The following is a 16,563-nucleotide window of genomic DNA, read 5'->3' as shown; positions in this document are numbered from 1 at the left end:
AGGAGAATTCTTCCTCCTATTGATCCACTCTAACAGAAATACTGTATTTTTAGTACTGAAAATACCTTTGAGAAAATACTTGCTGTATGACCAGTTACTTATAAGCTATGGATGTGAAAGAAATGATGTTAGTGGAAATCTAAAGAATGAGAAATGAGGTTCAATATTTTTTCAGAAAATAATTTGTCACTCTCTGGAAAAAATCATTATCAGAATCAATATCTGATTGATTTGATCAATCAATCAAACATCTCCTCCTTTTTATAGATGTCTATGAAATCTAGAAAACTAGCCCTTTGTCAGTCTTCATGATTCCCTTATATCAATAGAAAACAATACCAACTACATGACTTACGGTGCATTTTTGTGCTAGACTAGTCCTACCCCCAATGTCCAAGGAGCAGAAATTACTCTCTTAAGAACAGTTTAAACCAGTCCAACAATTTGCAAGAGAGAAGCCCAACAGCCTATTCTCACTTTGTTTTTTAAAGCAAAAACACATGTGATAATATGAGTTCGTTTTCCATGAACATGCTATCTGCCCGCCAGAGGACATGAAGACCTTAGTTTTTTCACAAGAATTCATTCAATATTAGGAACATCTCTTAGTTTTCTATTGTCTTTGGAGTTCATTTGTCTCATTTTGTCCTTCCTAATATTTTCCACTCAGGTTTCCCCCCACCTGAGGACAAGTCTATTTACCTATCTTTGGAGAAGGTGTGCTGTGTTTACTTCTGCAAAATAGGAATAGGCTTCCTCTGCTGATTTTCGATCCCTGCTCCTCATACCCCTTCTCCAGCCCGAGACAGCTCTGAGATTTATAGGGAAGGGCAGGAAAGAGTCAACCGCCAGGCCAGGGACAGGCAGTCATGAAATACTGGGATCAGGTGGCCACAGCTTCAGCTCCTTTCACAGGACACTGAGCAAGAATGAAGACTCAAGGGCACCTTTCAGGCGAGAGCAGAGGGGAGGATCTGGCTGTGCCAGAGCTCCCATCAGTCACTGTTGTCTTGCAGAAACATTCCCAGCTCTGCAATTAGCTTGGCTTCTGGAAGGCTGGAACCGTTTAGGATAGAGATGTGCTATGCTGCGAACTGTTTTATAACCCGGAAGGATTTAGACAGAATCTACAAAGCAATGAAAAGCATGAATGTTTCACAGATTATCTCCCAACCCTGGCTTCTCAGGAGTTTGCCTGCTCTGAGTCTGTGGCTTATGCTCGTTTGGGCACGGAGGTCGGATCACTATTTTGGGAACTGACAACAGGCACAGTCGATTTGGCTGTGTTCGTGCTCTTGAGTGTATTTAAGCATCCGCAAAATTTGGCTTCTTAATACGAAATGACACCTGATATGAAACTGTCCCCTAAGGAGGTGTCAAACCCAAAAATTCAATGGAGAGTCGGAAGCGCAGGTTCAGCTGAGCACGCACAAGAAGCAGAGGCATTTTTATATGTAGTAAGAGGAACTAGTTAAAGTGAACTCTGGAATGAATTTTAAATAGTACCCCACACGCTTCAGTGGACAAACTATCATCTGGGGCTTGGCAGGAGGACAGAGAGCTTTCTAAAGGCCATGTCCAAAAAAAAAAAAAAGTACAAAAAATATTTAGGAGAATACCTAATATTTATTCAGTGTTTGTAAAGAGCCAGACACTATGTTAAGTATTTTTCAAGCATCATTTCATAGGTTCATGACTAAATTCTTTGAGGAAAGCAACATTGTGATTCCCATGTTACAGCTAAGGAAACCGAGGTTTAGAAAAACCGAATAATGAATGGTTAATACAAGTCTGTTTGAGTCTAGAGCCCCCAAAGTCTTAACCAATAGATCTGTCGAAAAATTCATTCATAATTTCAAGCAAGCATTGCACTAATAAAATGAAGAGATAATAATCTGGAAAATGTGAACAGTCAGAACTGTCCTATTAAGTAGCTAGTCCGAGCACAGATACAAAGACATTTATGAGTTTGCTACACATAGCAAGTAATTTCAGAATAGCCAACTTGTCCAAATGATGGCACTTCCTCTGAAATGCTGATTGTTAAAAAAACAAAACAAAACAAAACAAACAAACAAAAAAACCCCAGGAATTGTGCCCTTTTCGTTGTGTTGCATCTTAGCCAAGACTCATTGGACTCAGGCTGTAGGACAAACCCTCTTCTTTCCTGTATTTGGTGGATTCTGATGATCTTACATTGCTGTATCGAGGTACATGCACTATCAGGAATTTTCTTAGTAAGATTTACTCTAACTCAATGATTAAAAGGGTCAGTATCCTTCTGGGGAAGCCCCAGGACCGGCTTTGGAAAGGCATTTGCCAAACAGTAATGCTAGTTCTGAAAGCGCCAATATTTATTTCGCCACTAGAGAGCAGTGCTTGAAAGAATAACGATCCTGACCCCAGGCGGTAAGGCAGCACCAAGAACTGGAACAATTGAGCATTGTGACTTCCTCTAACCCACGTGCACAGCACATAAAGATTTTATTTCTTTGGAAGAAAAAGGAGAAATAAATATGTTTGCTCTAACTTAAGGCAGAAATCAATGATGATGCTATCTTAACTTGCTGAGCACAGAGAAAGAGAAATGCCAACAAAATTTAATACTCTGAACTGCCAAAGAATAATGAAAGAAAACATCCTTATAAATGTAGTTGAAATCCCTTTAAAATAAACTTTTAAAGAGACGATATTTGTTGAAGCTGTGATTAAATTCTCAGTAAAAAAAAAATCCATTGCTATGATTTGACCATTAGAATTTACTATGGTGAACAACTTATTTTGAAAAATGCTTTGTTTTCCTTCCTTAGTACAACAGTCACCCATATTGTGTGGTACAAAATAAAAACTCAGAAATATTTAATATTATGGAATGGCTAAAGTTCACCCTTTGATGAAGAGGTAAGCCTGGGAGTGGAGGGGGGTGGTTAAAGGTGTTTTTGAAGATGGATTTAAAGCTGTAAGACCCCCTTTGTGTTACCTGCTTAAATCTTCAGGCAAGAGCATCACTAATTAGGTAGACTGCCAAAGTGAAAGCATTGTTGTCTTTAAACCACAATTAAAGCTCACAGTCCCAGGTCTTGACCTTTACTTTAGATGACTCGGACCCGAGGGATTAGTGGAGCATGGGAGTTGGGTGTCAGATTGGGGGAGATAAGGAGTATACATGTGAGACTAAAGAAGGACTTGATCAAAGGATACTAAACCAAAACTCACTTTTCTGGAGTCAGATCAGGCAATTCACCAGTCAGCAAGGAGTGATTGAGTCCCTGCAGAGACACAGAATTGGAATATTGGCAAGTCCAGCACAGTGCTGGGTACCCCTAGAAGGTTATAAAAATTGCAAATCTTTCCACTGCCCTGAAGGATAAGTGAAAACAGTCAATAAGACAAATGGTACAGGAGGGATACAGTGAAAGTGGAAAGAACTCAGACATAAGACTGGAAGAATAGAGGGTACTTCCACCCCAATTCAACAAAACAGGTCCCTTTTTCTCCAAAAGTTTACCACCTTGTGCAGATGACATTCTGACACCCAACTAGACACCCACTTCCCGAGTTGGTGGGTAGGCCTGAGGAACACTAGGTGCATTCTCATTCATTTCTGCCCTTGGCTTGAAGGGACCAGTTGAAGGATGCTGAAAGCAGGATTTCTAAGAATCATCATCATCATCTGGAAGATCAAGATTTTTGGACAATCTTCCCAGTGTGGTGCTCTGTGACCCTGTCCAAGACTAGTTAGCACTCCATGCAACAGTGTTCCTCTCTGCAGAACAAAATGACAGATAACACCCATATCACAAGATCTGTGTGTGCAGGAAATCATAACAGAAGTCACTCTGATGCTCCTCACAGAGCTCGTTCTCTTATGCACCCCAGCCTGATCTCAGAGACTTGACTAATTAAAAAGGAACGGGCTCTCTTCAGCCTTCATTTTGTATACACAAAAAAATTAGCCACAGATAAACTGAGACCTGATTTTTCACATTCTAAAGCATCTTGAACTTTTAAAGCAGGATTAAAAACAAGAACAAACAGCCCCCTTCCTTTTATTGTTTTTCCTCAAACTCGTTAGCTGCAATTATAGAACAATGGATCTGGAAGAGATTTGGGAGAGCTTGGAGGTATCCCATCCCCACTCCTCTACTCCCATGTATAAACCAGAAAATAGCAATCGAAATGTTTTCCTTGAGTCCAGAGCAAATGTTTGGCAGAGCTGGTTTTCCAGTTCTCAGCCCTGTAGGTTGGTCAGCTGAGAACTATGAACACAAGATTAGGATCAGATATGAAGATAAAGTGACTTTCAAACCATCATGTTGTCCAGCAAAATTTGCTTGTTCAAGAATTCCACATTGTTTAATTATTCAGGAATATATTTATAAGAAATAATGAATTCCCAATACCAAGAGGAAAAAAAAACTGTGTGCATGGATACTATTTATTATTTCAGTTTTTGGTCAACCACATTTTTCCTAGTCTTATCAGAATCCACATGGCAATAATAGGTTTCCTTGTCCTTCTAACCTCCTTATTAAAATGCATTAAATTTGTTCTTCTTATATATAGAAAGATAAGGTTATTAATTACAGAAACTGCTTACTAGCAAAATGTAAAATAACAAGAGAGTCATTTGATGGTCTAGCTAAGAAAAAAACCCAGAAACGGTAGAAAGGAAGAAATTTAAAGTAAAAGAAACATTTGGGAATTAATATAGAATCTATATTCACAAAGAATTTAAATCTTAAACTATCTTAACGAAAGCAGTCATATATTTTAAAAGAAAGACAATAATAACAGCCATGTATAAAAATATGTAAAAGTGAAAATTATCACTTAAAATTAAAGGGATAAATTGTTATATACCTTTGCTAGAACTTTTACAAATAAAAAGTCAGCTCTGCTGTCCGGAGTGAGGGGTCAGTAGTGACATGAAGAGTGACCTCAGTGTCTGCTTCAGATGCCTGGCTTTGATTCCTGTATAACTCATCAATAAATAGATTTTGGGGCATCTTAAATTATAAAAATTTCATTTCACAGTTACGGAAAATTAATATATGGCAATTACACTGCAGGGGATTATCTTGTCTTCAGAAAGCAGAAAAATGGAGCAGTGGATTCTATCAATTTTACCTGTGTTTAGAGCCCTGCTGTTAAATAGGCAGCCAGCTCTCTGCTATTGTGTTTTCTTGCCTGTCAATCAGAGTGTTTGGAAAATGGATTCTCAACATTGGGTGTCAGGCAATAATGCCACTCTTGAGAAAAGGCCATAATCAATGCTGAATTCATTTGCATTTAATTTCTTCAACTTTACATGTCATGGTCACAGGTTTTAATTTCCTCTACAAAATAAATTAATGAAAATCACTTGTATTTGATACAAACAAAAGGCCTCAGCCTTGTTCATCTGAAACATACACACATATTCAATGTCTAAATTAAATCATACTCCCAAATTTAGAGGAACAGGTACTAGATATTAGGGAGCAATTATTCTTTTCTTTTTTCTTATTTTTTTTAAGTAGGAAGGAATTTTTTAAATATATTTGATTGGTGGTGAAAGACAAGGAACCTGAATTCATAAATCCTTGTGGCTGAAAGCAGTAGTTTTTGTAGAATACAATATTCTATGTATATATTATATATTAATCTGTCAATCAATCAGCCTATGTACCCATTTGTCTGCCTACCTATCTTTAGGTTTATTAAGGGTAGTTTTCCAAAACCTTTTTCAGTTATAGAACACTTTAAAAATTTATCTGAAGATGTAACATACAAAGATGTTCTGGCTATGTTTAGGAGAAGCCCGAATCCAGACTAGCTCTATCTTACTCCCACTTATGAGTCGGAAGGAGAAACATGTGTTTGGGAAAGGGGCAGTGGTGGCCAGGGGAAGGGCCATGACCCTGAAGTGGCTGCCTTTGGAAATCTCAAGAGGAAATGCTCGCAGACCAGCCTGTGTAACAATAATACAACAGACTGCTCCAGCCTTTACCCACAGCAGTGGTACGGAATTCATTAAGATTAATTAATTGTGCAATCCCCCTTTTAAGCTATACTGACTAGAAAAACTATGGTAAAATTAACAAACAACCTAAATAATGAATCCTAAGTGTTAAATATCCCCCCAAATCCTAGCCCGTGCATTAAAAAGGACATCCTCTAAACCACTGAGGGCAGAATAATTCATGAAGCTTCCATCGTTAGCCGTGTATAAAGGAGGTATCTCCATTGATGGTCTATATTTTATTTGCTTGCATTTTTATTATAAAGAAAACTGTTCTGGTTGTTGTTCAGTATTTGTGCAACTAGCCAAGTGGTGTTAAATAACGGTTTGAGTTAGGGTTGGTTGGGGACTATAAGCTTTCAGAGGGTGGAACTCACAGCTGCTTAACTTTGGTCCTCTGCCCACTGCTGAGCATCTTCAGGTGTGTCTGGATGGCCGTGGGGCCAGGACTCTTTCTGTTACTTCCTTTTTCTCCTTGTTTTCCCTCTGTTCCCCATTCAGGCTTTATAATAAAAGATTCCATATGCGGAATTTTCCTGTAGAGCATCTGTCATGCAGAAGCAATAACTACATAAAATGCAGCGGATATTTGGTTTTAGCCAAAATAATTCTAGGACACTTTGAAGCCATAAGGGTCCCATTAGCAGTCCTATAGTGGAAAGTGTTGTTCTTTTTATTTTTTTAAGTAGAACTTAGAACCCTAGAAGTAGGTCAGCAGATCATTCCCCAAGAGTCCAGCTAATCCAATGATAACATTTTATAGAACATGTTAGGAACAGAAAAGATATATGGGTAGAGGTGTAACTATCCTCCATGATAATGCAGTTCTCTTAAATACAGCTCAACTTCAAAGTCTTTGTAGGTTGTATTTGAATTCCAGGTGCTTTCTAGATCCAGAAGGCTATTACATTGCTACTTCTGTCTTAGTAAATTTAGATCACTGCTTTGATCCCCGCCATTATGGTAGTTTTGTTTTTGGTCAGCAAGCTCAACCCTAAATGGATTTCTCTTCTCACATGTATGTACTGAGAGAAGGAAGGACTAACAGAGAAGTGGAGGCTACTAAAATATAATATTAGTTATTCTCAGATATTGGAGTCCTTAAACGAACACTTACATAAGACAATTGGTAGCCCATTCATTCATTCAATAATTCTTTCTGTAAACGTTTGTTGAGTGCCTGATATATACAAGGCATAGGGTAGGATTGGGATATAATGAATAAGGAATATATTCCTTTCTTTAGAGTTTATAGATTAGAGCTGAAGACAGAAATAAACACCAAGGATTGGTAATATACAGGCAGACAATACACAGGGTCTTGAGCAGAACAGAGAAGAGGGACCCAAAGCAGTCCTGAAGGCACAGGTGATTCGAGCTGATATGTATCATATATGATATCATAGGATATCATAGGTGATATAAGGTTGATAGGAGCTAGTTAGGGGAAGTGCATTTGAGAAGGTGTTGAGAAGTGAGAAGAAAGAGATAAACAGGCACCAGAGTTTAAAGGGCTTGGCTACTAAATTAATTTATCTGACCTTGATCTGCTTTTGCATTTCTCAGCCTTTGATATCCTGGTGTAGCCAACCTTTCAAAACCACAGGATAAACAAGACATGTCTTCCTGGAGCACAGCTTTTGCAAAACTGGTAATTGAAAATATTTGTTACTAAAAGAGTAGAGTTCAACATTTGTAAGATAAATCATGTAATTTAAGATACTAGGTGCTCGTGGTGGACCACGTCAGGCTGTTTCTCCAGGTCTGCTCTCTCCTCTGCCACCCTAACCCTTGTGGAAAAGTTTGCAAAGCACACTATGATGAGAAGCTATTTAGGAATTTTAAGCAGACCAATGACAGGAGCCAATTTGCACTGTTGAAAGACCCCAGGCTGCTAGGGAGATAATGATTTAGAGGAGTGAGAGTGAAAGCAATTAGAGGTGCTGGGAGGCAATGGCGGTCGCTGATAAGAGAAATTATACTGGCTGTAACTTGGGTGGTAGCAGCAGGGATGAAAAAAAAAGTGATTTGCAAGATATCGATGTGATGGAAATAATGGAATAGTTAGTTCATCCATTTATTTTTTTGAGTGACTACCATGCTCTAGGCATTGTTCTAGGTTCAAGGCAGGAAATAACACAGGGAAGGGTCCTGTTTCTGGAGTTTATGATCTCGTGGAAAGAGACCAATAAAAATCAAGCAAAAAAAAATCATGCATAAATCAGTGATCAATGCTTTAAGGGTGTGTGCACTGGGTAAAGTGATATTTCTTGGGGCAGATTAGGTGGTCAGAAGTGGGACTCAAAGAGTGAACACAGAATGAGGCAAACATGGTTAGTTGATGACAGCAGCATCCTATTTTTGAAACTGGGATCAAAAGGAGAAAGGCATTTTTGAGAGGGAATGAGTTCAGTTTGGAAGATCCAGGAGGATATGTGCACAAGAGAATTGCTTTGGAATCTCTACTGAAAATATAAAGAGATGATAGATGATAGAAAAACATACATGCCCAAGAGCATGTGTGCACACATACACTCACAGATTCCACATGGAATCACCCCACAGAGAAATGGGGAAGTGCTGAAACGTACAGATCAAAATAGCAGCAATAGGAAATGTGGGGAGGGCCTAGTAACATCTGAGCAGGCCTGAGGGTTTGAATGGCAAGCTCATTTTGTCTTTATTAGCTTGAGATCATCATCATGGATGTGATGATGTCATGTTCTCCTGCATTCTTAGGTATAGTCAGTCCATAGTTTGACGGTTTGATTTGGTCTGTATGCTCCTCTGCTTGTATTAGCGGACACTACTCTGTGTGCAGTGGGAGTTTTAGCCAGGGCTGGGCTTTAGGAACTATTCTTGATAGCACTTCTTCATTGTCCACCTGAACTACAAAAAGACATCTGCACAATCCCCAGAGAGACTCCAAGTTATAATGAAACCCAGGCCCAGTAGTTCAGGGAAGCTATTAAGATAATTAGGGGGTCTGGTGTAATTCCTTGCAAGGTCCCCAGAGCCCCAATTAAGGAATTTAAAACCCCAAATTCTAAGGATGTGTTGACATTGAAAAAACCCCAATGTTTTCCCTCCTGGACAATATGAGACAATAAAACCACTGGAATGTGAAAGGAAGAAGTCCAAGAAGTCCTTTCTGGGAAGAAGACAAGGAACAGTGTATAAACAATGTTTTTATTCATTTTCCACCCGTCCTTCCACTATAGTTGAATATCTTTCTTCACCTGCTATTGCTTAATAATAATGCCAGCATTTACACTGACCTTTAGATTGGTTGTTTGGCTGGAGACAGTTTTGTGTGAGGCAGATTTAGCTGGGATATGCCCACTGGTTGATACCCAAATCATCCATAATTATAAAGGCCACAGGCCTCCCTTGTGGAATCTTCCAACATCAACACTGAAGAACACCACACCTTCAAGGAAAAAAAACAACAACATGCCCACATGAAAAGGCACTTTGAGTAAATGAAAGCTTCTTTCCTGACGTGCAGCTTTAAATAGGTCCTTTCATGGGTTATCCCATTACAGTAGATGAAAATGAACAATCCCTTCCCAGGAATGGGCTTACATGTTATGAGAAGGCTTAAAAACCATAATATGCCTGCCAAAGCCCAAGAAGCAGACATCTTAGGATGTTGATCTGTTAATTGGTGATTCAGGAAATGGGATCAGGAAGACTGGATATTAAGAGACCAGAATAAGAAATAGATGACATGTGTTATCCAAAATCCACCTTTCGGAATTAAATGTGACTTTTCTTCATGTTTGTCTTTCTGCATTCTTCCCATATACTCAGAGTGGTAGGAGATTCCTGGTGCAGGCCCAAATTCTGAGACTGCTTTTATACAAGTCTAGACTGCAACACCATAGGCACCCCATGCCCTAATTTCTAAGTCCAGACATGAGGGAATATCCAGTGATCAAGTATGTGTGCCCATTTGTGGGTTTTTTTTTTCCAGGAAAGATAGCAGTTGGATTCTATGACTCTAATTCCATAATCATACCTTTCTAGATGCAAGATTAAGTGAACGTGTCAATTTTCTTCTTACAAATAAGATGAAGTCCAGACAGATAGATGTATTATTGAGGGCTACTATAAATCATTTCCACATAAGGCTGATAGTTTAAAAACAGATTTAATTTGATAGTCAAAACAAAGCATTAGTTAGGTAGCATTTCCATTTAAAGATATGAAGAGATTGAAATTTTTAAAAATGTTATTTGTTTAATGTCATTTAACCCTAGTGGGAAGAATATTCCAACTTGGAATTCTTTAATTCCAAAGACCACTTGTGTGTGTGTGTGTGTGTGTGTGTTCCCTATTAGGTCTCTTCATCTACTTAGAGGAACCAAAGAGAAAGAAGGTAGTTGGAAAAAATCGAAGAAGAACTACAGTAAGAGATGATGGGCAGTTGGTTGGCAGAGTCGGCTGGCTACTGTTAGGAGCAGGGGTGCCTGTGGATTGGCTTTTGCCTTGGTGAGTTTTACCACTGCGTAATCCTGTTTTGAAATCTCTAAATCTTGCAAGCTCAAATACTTCATTTGGTCTACATTTTAAAGTCAATCCAGTTTGAGTATACCCTTCTTTTTCAAGCGTCACAACGATATGTATACAACCAGAGCAATCTTTGAATGTATGAAAGAAGAAAAACATCTTCCCCTATACACACACACACACAAAAGTTGAGAAAAAAAAGAACAATATCCAAGTTGAGCACACTATCATGTTAACCTGCCAAGCACATTCAATCTCCATCCATACAAAGATAAACTTTGTGAGAAGCCAAACTGTGATTAAATCAATCAAGATTTTGTATGTTATTTTAAAGTATGCCTCATCAGACTCCAATAGCCATACCATACAACTGGGAATTGATTACTAAGCCAAGTAGATCAACATCTGAGTCAGTCTTAATACTTAGATCTAACTTGTCAATGTTTGCCTCTGGTACTCCATTTTTCCTCTTTGGCTAAATAATCCCTCTTTGATTTATTTCATGAGCACAATTAATTAGACTATTGACAACACTTAAGGCTGAGGACCCATTATAATGTTTTTTTTTTCTCTTAGGTGTCTTGAAATACATTGATTTTTTTAGCCATTATATGTTCACAGCACAGGCTTCAGAGAGTAGTCATTAATCTAATCCAAATCAAATACTCCAACCCCATCTAGAGGAGAGAAGAACCATTTGAGGACTTTAACTATACCTGGGACATCCAAAAATTCAGTTTTCATTGGGTTTACCTAATAAATTAGACAACAAACCAAAACTAAGATAATAGTAATTCTACATGCAAACAATAGCTTATTTGGCACAACCGTCAATCTGATGCCTCATTGAGAAAAATTTCAAGCAGCTCATTTATAGAATAAAACTATCATTCTGGAGAAAATTTTTCTCATGAGTAATTATGCAAAATTTAAATTAAAATGCTGCTACCAATAAAATTTGTTAAATTGTGCTCTTACTCTATTGGGGCCTCAATTTAATTGTCATCTGTCTGTAAATACTAGAGAAGAATTTGCCATTGCTTTATGAAGATAATGACTGGCAGCTTTCCAAATATAATTACTCGAAGATAGGACAGCATTGTGTAGACTGCAAACACTTGTACAAAGGAGATGGTTTATGTACAAGGTACAATAAGGGCAGGATAGAGGAAATACTACTTTTAAACCCATTATAAATATCAGGGAAAGATTAAGAAAAGACAGAGCCATTGAGTTCAGGGAGGTTACATTCTGACACATAATTACAATCCCATTAACAGAGAAAAAGCTTCTTGGGCCATAGGCATCATAGAAACCAATCAAATTTCCATCAGGCTTATATTATAAATATTGTAGAGGAAAGATGGATGAGAGAGATAATTAGTTACAGCAGATCACTACTTTCTATGATGAGATAAGGATGTTAATGGAATCAAACCTGCCTATTTTCAGGTTTGAGAGGCAGAACCTAAAGCAAATGGTGACCCAGAGAGCTGGGCTTACAGACTTACACTGGAGGGTGCAAGTCTGGAGCAGGAAGAAGTCGCTCCCTGCAACAACCCTGCCTTTGTTCTCTGCCAGGGAAATTCCCCTATAGAATTTCTCTACGACAGCACTATTTCTTCTCAAACTCAAAATACCATTTGGAATGAAAAAAGCATTAGGCGCCTGCCAATTATTTACTCCTTAGTAGGAAAGAATTTCAACAACATTTATTTGACAAAAGATTATTTATGTGCCAGGTCCTGTAGTAGCTATTGGAGATTCAATATGGAACTAATATAGGCATGATTCCTTGTTCATTGATCTTGGAGTCTAGTTGGGGAGATGGCCATTAATCAAATAATTCCTAACTGAGTGTTTGCACGCCAAGATAAGGGCGATGCAGCAGCAATGTCGGGCTTAAAAAGTATAGGACTTCATCTAGTCTGGGTCTCTGGGAAGTTCTAAGAGGAAGTGGTTATTGAACTGAAGGATGGAAAATCGTTCTGCACAAAATAACAGTATGCTAATGCTCCAACATGGGTGAACCTTGTGAACATTTTGCTAAGTGAAAGAAATCAGACATAAAAGACCACATATTGCATGATTTCACTTACATGTCATGTCTATAATAGGCAAATGCACAGAGACAGAAGTCAGAGCAGGGGTTGCCAGGGTCTGGTGGTAGGAGGGGTCAAGGAATGACTGTGTAGTAGGTGTGGACTTCTTTGGGGGAGGATGGACATATTTTAGACTTTGATAGTGGTGTGGTTATGCAACACTGTGTGTACTGAAATGCCACTGAGTGGTCCACTTTAAAGTGGTTAAAGTGATGCACTGTAGGTTATGTGTATTTTACCACAATCAAAAAAAATTTTTTAAAAAGCAGTAATCTCCAAGGTCTTCGCCTTGGCAGGAGAGAGCATGGCCCCTTCCAGAAAATGAAAAATGGCAGTGTGGATGGATGGCAGAAACAACAGGGGAAGAGAGAGACAGGAGGCTGGGACAAGAGCATGCAGGGACATGGAGGACAAGTTAGAATTTAGCTTTTATCTTACAAAAACTGGGAAGCACTGAAAGTTAAGTAAGTGTGTGTTTGTGTATGCATGTGCGTGTATGTGTGAAGGAAGGAGCATTGTCAAATATATACATATATTAAAAAGATAACTAACCAATTAAGAATGAGGGTGAGTGTGTGTGTGTTTTGGTGGTTTTTACCTCCAGATGTTGATTGAACCCAGGGCCTTGTGCCTGCTGGGCAAACCTCTACCTCTGAGCTATATTCCTACTCCCAACTCTCCTCCATCTCATTTTCCTTTGCTTCCTTCTTTGGAGCTATGAAATCTTACTTTTGGGGCTGGGAGTGTAGCTCAGTGTATGGCATTTGCCCAGCATGTTCAAGGCCATGGACTTGATCCCCAGCACAGCAGACAAATAAATAAATAAATAAACAAACAAACAAACAAATAAATAAACCACAGACAACAACAAGAAAACAGAAAATGAGATAGAGGAAGAGTAATGTGCCCAGCATAGTGTTTGTTCCCTCCTTCCCAGGTTTGGTAGGACTGATTCTGTCTGGATTCTTCTGCACAGACCTATATACAAGTATTGAGATTGGAATATGAGGATAATATGAGGATATTTTAGAGGAAGGTAATGCAGAAACTGATGTGTGAATGTGTTGTGGCAAATTCTTTTAATATGGGAAAGCAGAAAATGGATTAGCAGATATTCATGGGCTCTTATAATGACAGTCCTGGTTGGTGCTCAATGTAGGGGTCTACCATTCTTCATGAGAGAACTATGATTGAAAGAAGGAGTGGCCAATGAAGAGCAGATCTCAGGTGCAGCTGGAACCATCAGAACTGGCAAGAATATGATTGTGGCTTCCCAAAGTTAGAAAAGTCTCAAAGATGGATCATGCTCTCTCCTGCCAAAGGCCATGCTCTCTCCTGCCAAGGCGAAGACCTTGGAAATTACTGCTCTTTTTGATTTTTTTCTAGACTCCAGGTCATTTGTGAAATCAGATAGGCTGGCCACAGGGACCTGGCTATATTACATATCACAGAACCAATAGTGTGTGCTACCTTGTGATATAAACAAGACTATGTCTCAATTAAGAGAATGTCCTTTCGGAATAGATATGCCAACTGATATTAGAAATTAGAGGACTGCTAAACAGGCAAAGCATCATAGATTTTTCATTTTTCATTTCTTTGTTCCATCCTTTCCCATACCGTGTTTACTGAGTATTGCCTATTGTTGGACACTACATTATGCATAAGTCTGTGAGATTAATACCTAAAATTAAGGCATCTTCTATGAAAGTTAAGAAATTACAAATCTAATTTTACAGATAAGATACATGAATATAACTTTTCTTTAGGTCATAATAACAGAACCTAAAAACTCTTTGTTTTCTTTCTAACTAAAAATCTATATTGTAAGAAATATTTTCTCAATGGAAATAGGTTTTGAATAAATGCATTTTATAAACTTAAATAGCTTTTTGTTCTGATGGCATATTTCTATCAATTGCTATTTTTTTTTACCCACATGATAATGTTTTTACAACACTGGGAAGCAAGTATCAAGCAAAAATTTGGAAAAGTGGTAAAAAGATAGAGACTTTTATTTTTATTGATGTTCATGTAAACTTGTATTGTCATATTCCATAATAAGATATAGGATTTTGAGAACCACCTGATGATGGAAAAATAAATGTTCGGTGGAATCCCATGAAGCAATTTCTTTGTGATAATATTTTTTTCAGAAAGGAGAGCTGTTCAAGTTCCCATAGCAATAAAGCATCACTGCATTAAAAATTCCCAATACCTCAGCTGTCATCATGTAGCTCTGTCACTGAGCAGATGGTGGGGGGGGGATGTTCTTTCTGTGGAGTTGAAGGTTTGTCAGAAGATTAAGGAACAATTTAAATACAATTCCTATTGACTCAAAATATTCATAAGAGCAAAACTAAAAAAACAAGTGTAGGAATGAAAGGGTATCCAGAACTCAGAAAGTTTAAAGATCCAAAATAAATAACAATGTCTTCAATACAATTCTATAGTTTAAGATTATCTGAGACAGTTGATTTCAAAGAAAAAGTACTCATTTATTTTATGTAATTAATTATGACTAAAGTCAATGAAATATACAACAAATCTCTAATAATATATGCATTTGCTCAAAAAATTGGAAAACAAAATATACATTTTGAAAAAATAAAAGCTGGACATGGTAGCACATGCCTATCATCCCAGCAACTTGGTAGGCTGAGGCAGGAGGACTGCAAGTTCAAGACAAGGCTCATCAACTTATCAAGGCCCTAAGCAACTTAGCAAGACCCTATCTCCAAAAAAAACTGTGTGGGAGGGGGTGGGGCTGGAGATGTGACTTAGTGCTTAAGCACACCCCTGGGTTCAATCCCCAGTACCAAGAAAAAATAAATAAAGCATTGTCAAGAATGTTACCTCTTAGTAGCTAGAGAAGACTGACAAGCTTCTTAAAACACTTAATCTGTAATGAAGAAAAATGAGTAAAGCAACATAAATTAGACAAAATATTTCAGCTGTTGGATCTCATTGACACTGATAGGTCTAAATTGAGACAGTAATGTTTTCTTAATTGAGTCATGTTTACCATTCCTATTATCATGATCAACTAGAAAAGAGATTTTAATAATCCAGGTTCATGAACCCCTACACTATCCATGAATGGTCTTTTCGGGTGAGGTGGGGTCTTTGAATTCCACATTTCTCACCAAATCTTGTGATAAATATGTACTATATCAATTGGCTAAGTTGGAACTGTTTTCCGGAACTCCTTTGTCCACAGATTGGAACAGTAGCTGTTTTTTTTTTTTTTTTTTTTTTTTTTTTTTTAATGCTGAGAAGGTGAAGGGTGCTGGGCTCTGTTGGAACTCATGCGTGTTGCCATTTATCTACAGGCTCACCTTGTTGGCATGGGGCAGTAACTGGGCTCCTGCCAGATCCTCCTGCTGGATCAGCTTCCCTCAATCCTGGACTGGATGCATATTTAGCTCCAAGATGGAAGGCACCAGTTTCTCTTTCATCAGCTCTCTGTGGACTTCAGGTGCCAGTGCCAGAGACAGAAGTAATAGCATACATCCTACTAAGACCTCTTCACCAACTTTCACAATACTCTAAGATCAAATACCTATAATGTTTAAACATACATTTATTTACCTAGAAATATATGTATATAAAACATGTATACATTTTACATATAATTGATGAACACAAAAATAATGTAGAGATGGTTTTGTTTAAACCTTAATGGACACATTGTATATTAAAGCATTATTTTTAAAAGTTGCAGATGTAATTTCTTTAAATACACAATGAGTATAGTTTGGGAAAGATTTACTTATTAATGAGGAAACCAGCAAAATGGTAAAAATAATACAAATAAGGATATAAGAGATCTATAAAAAGAAAGCTAAAAAAAGAATGATGGAATATGATTACTGAAATAGATTAAAAACTGGTTTGTGTGCTACATAAAGAGCAAAATACGACCTTTGAGATTATCTACCATTG

Source organism: Urocitellus parryii, chromosome 5, assembly GCF_045843805.1.
Source record: "Urocitellus parryii isolate mUroPar1 chromosome 5, mUroPar1.hap1, whole genome shotgun sequence".
NCBI classification, from domain to species: Eukaryota; Metazoa; Chordata; class Mammalia; order Rodentia; family Sciuridae; genus Urocitellus; species Urocitellus parryii.
Note: the sequence above shows the minus strand (reverse complement) of the source record.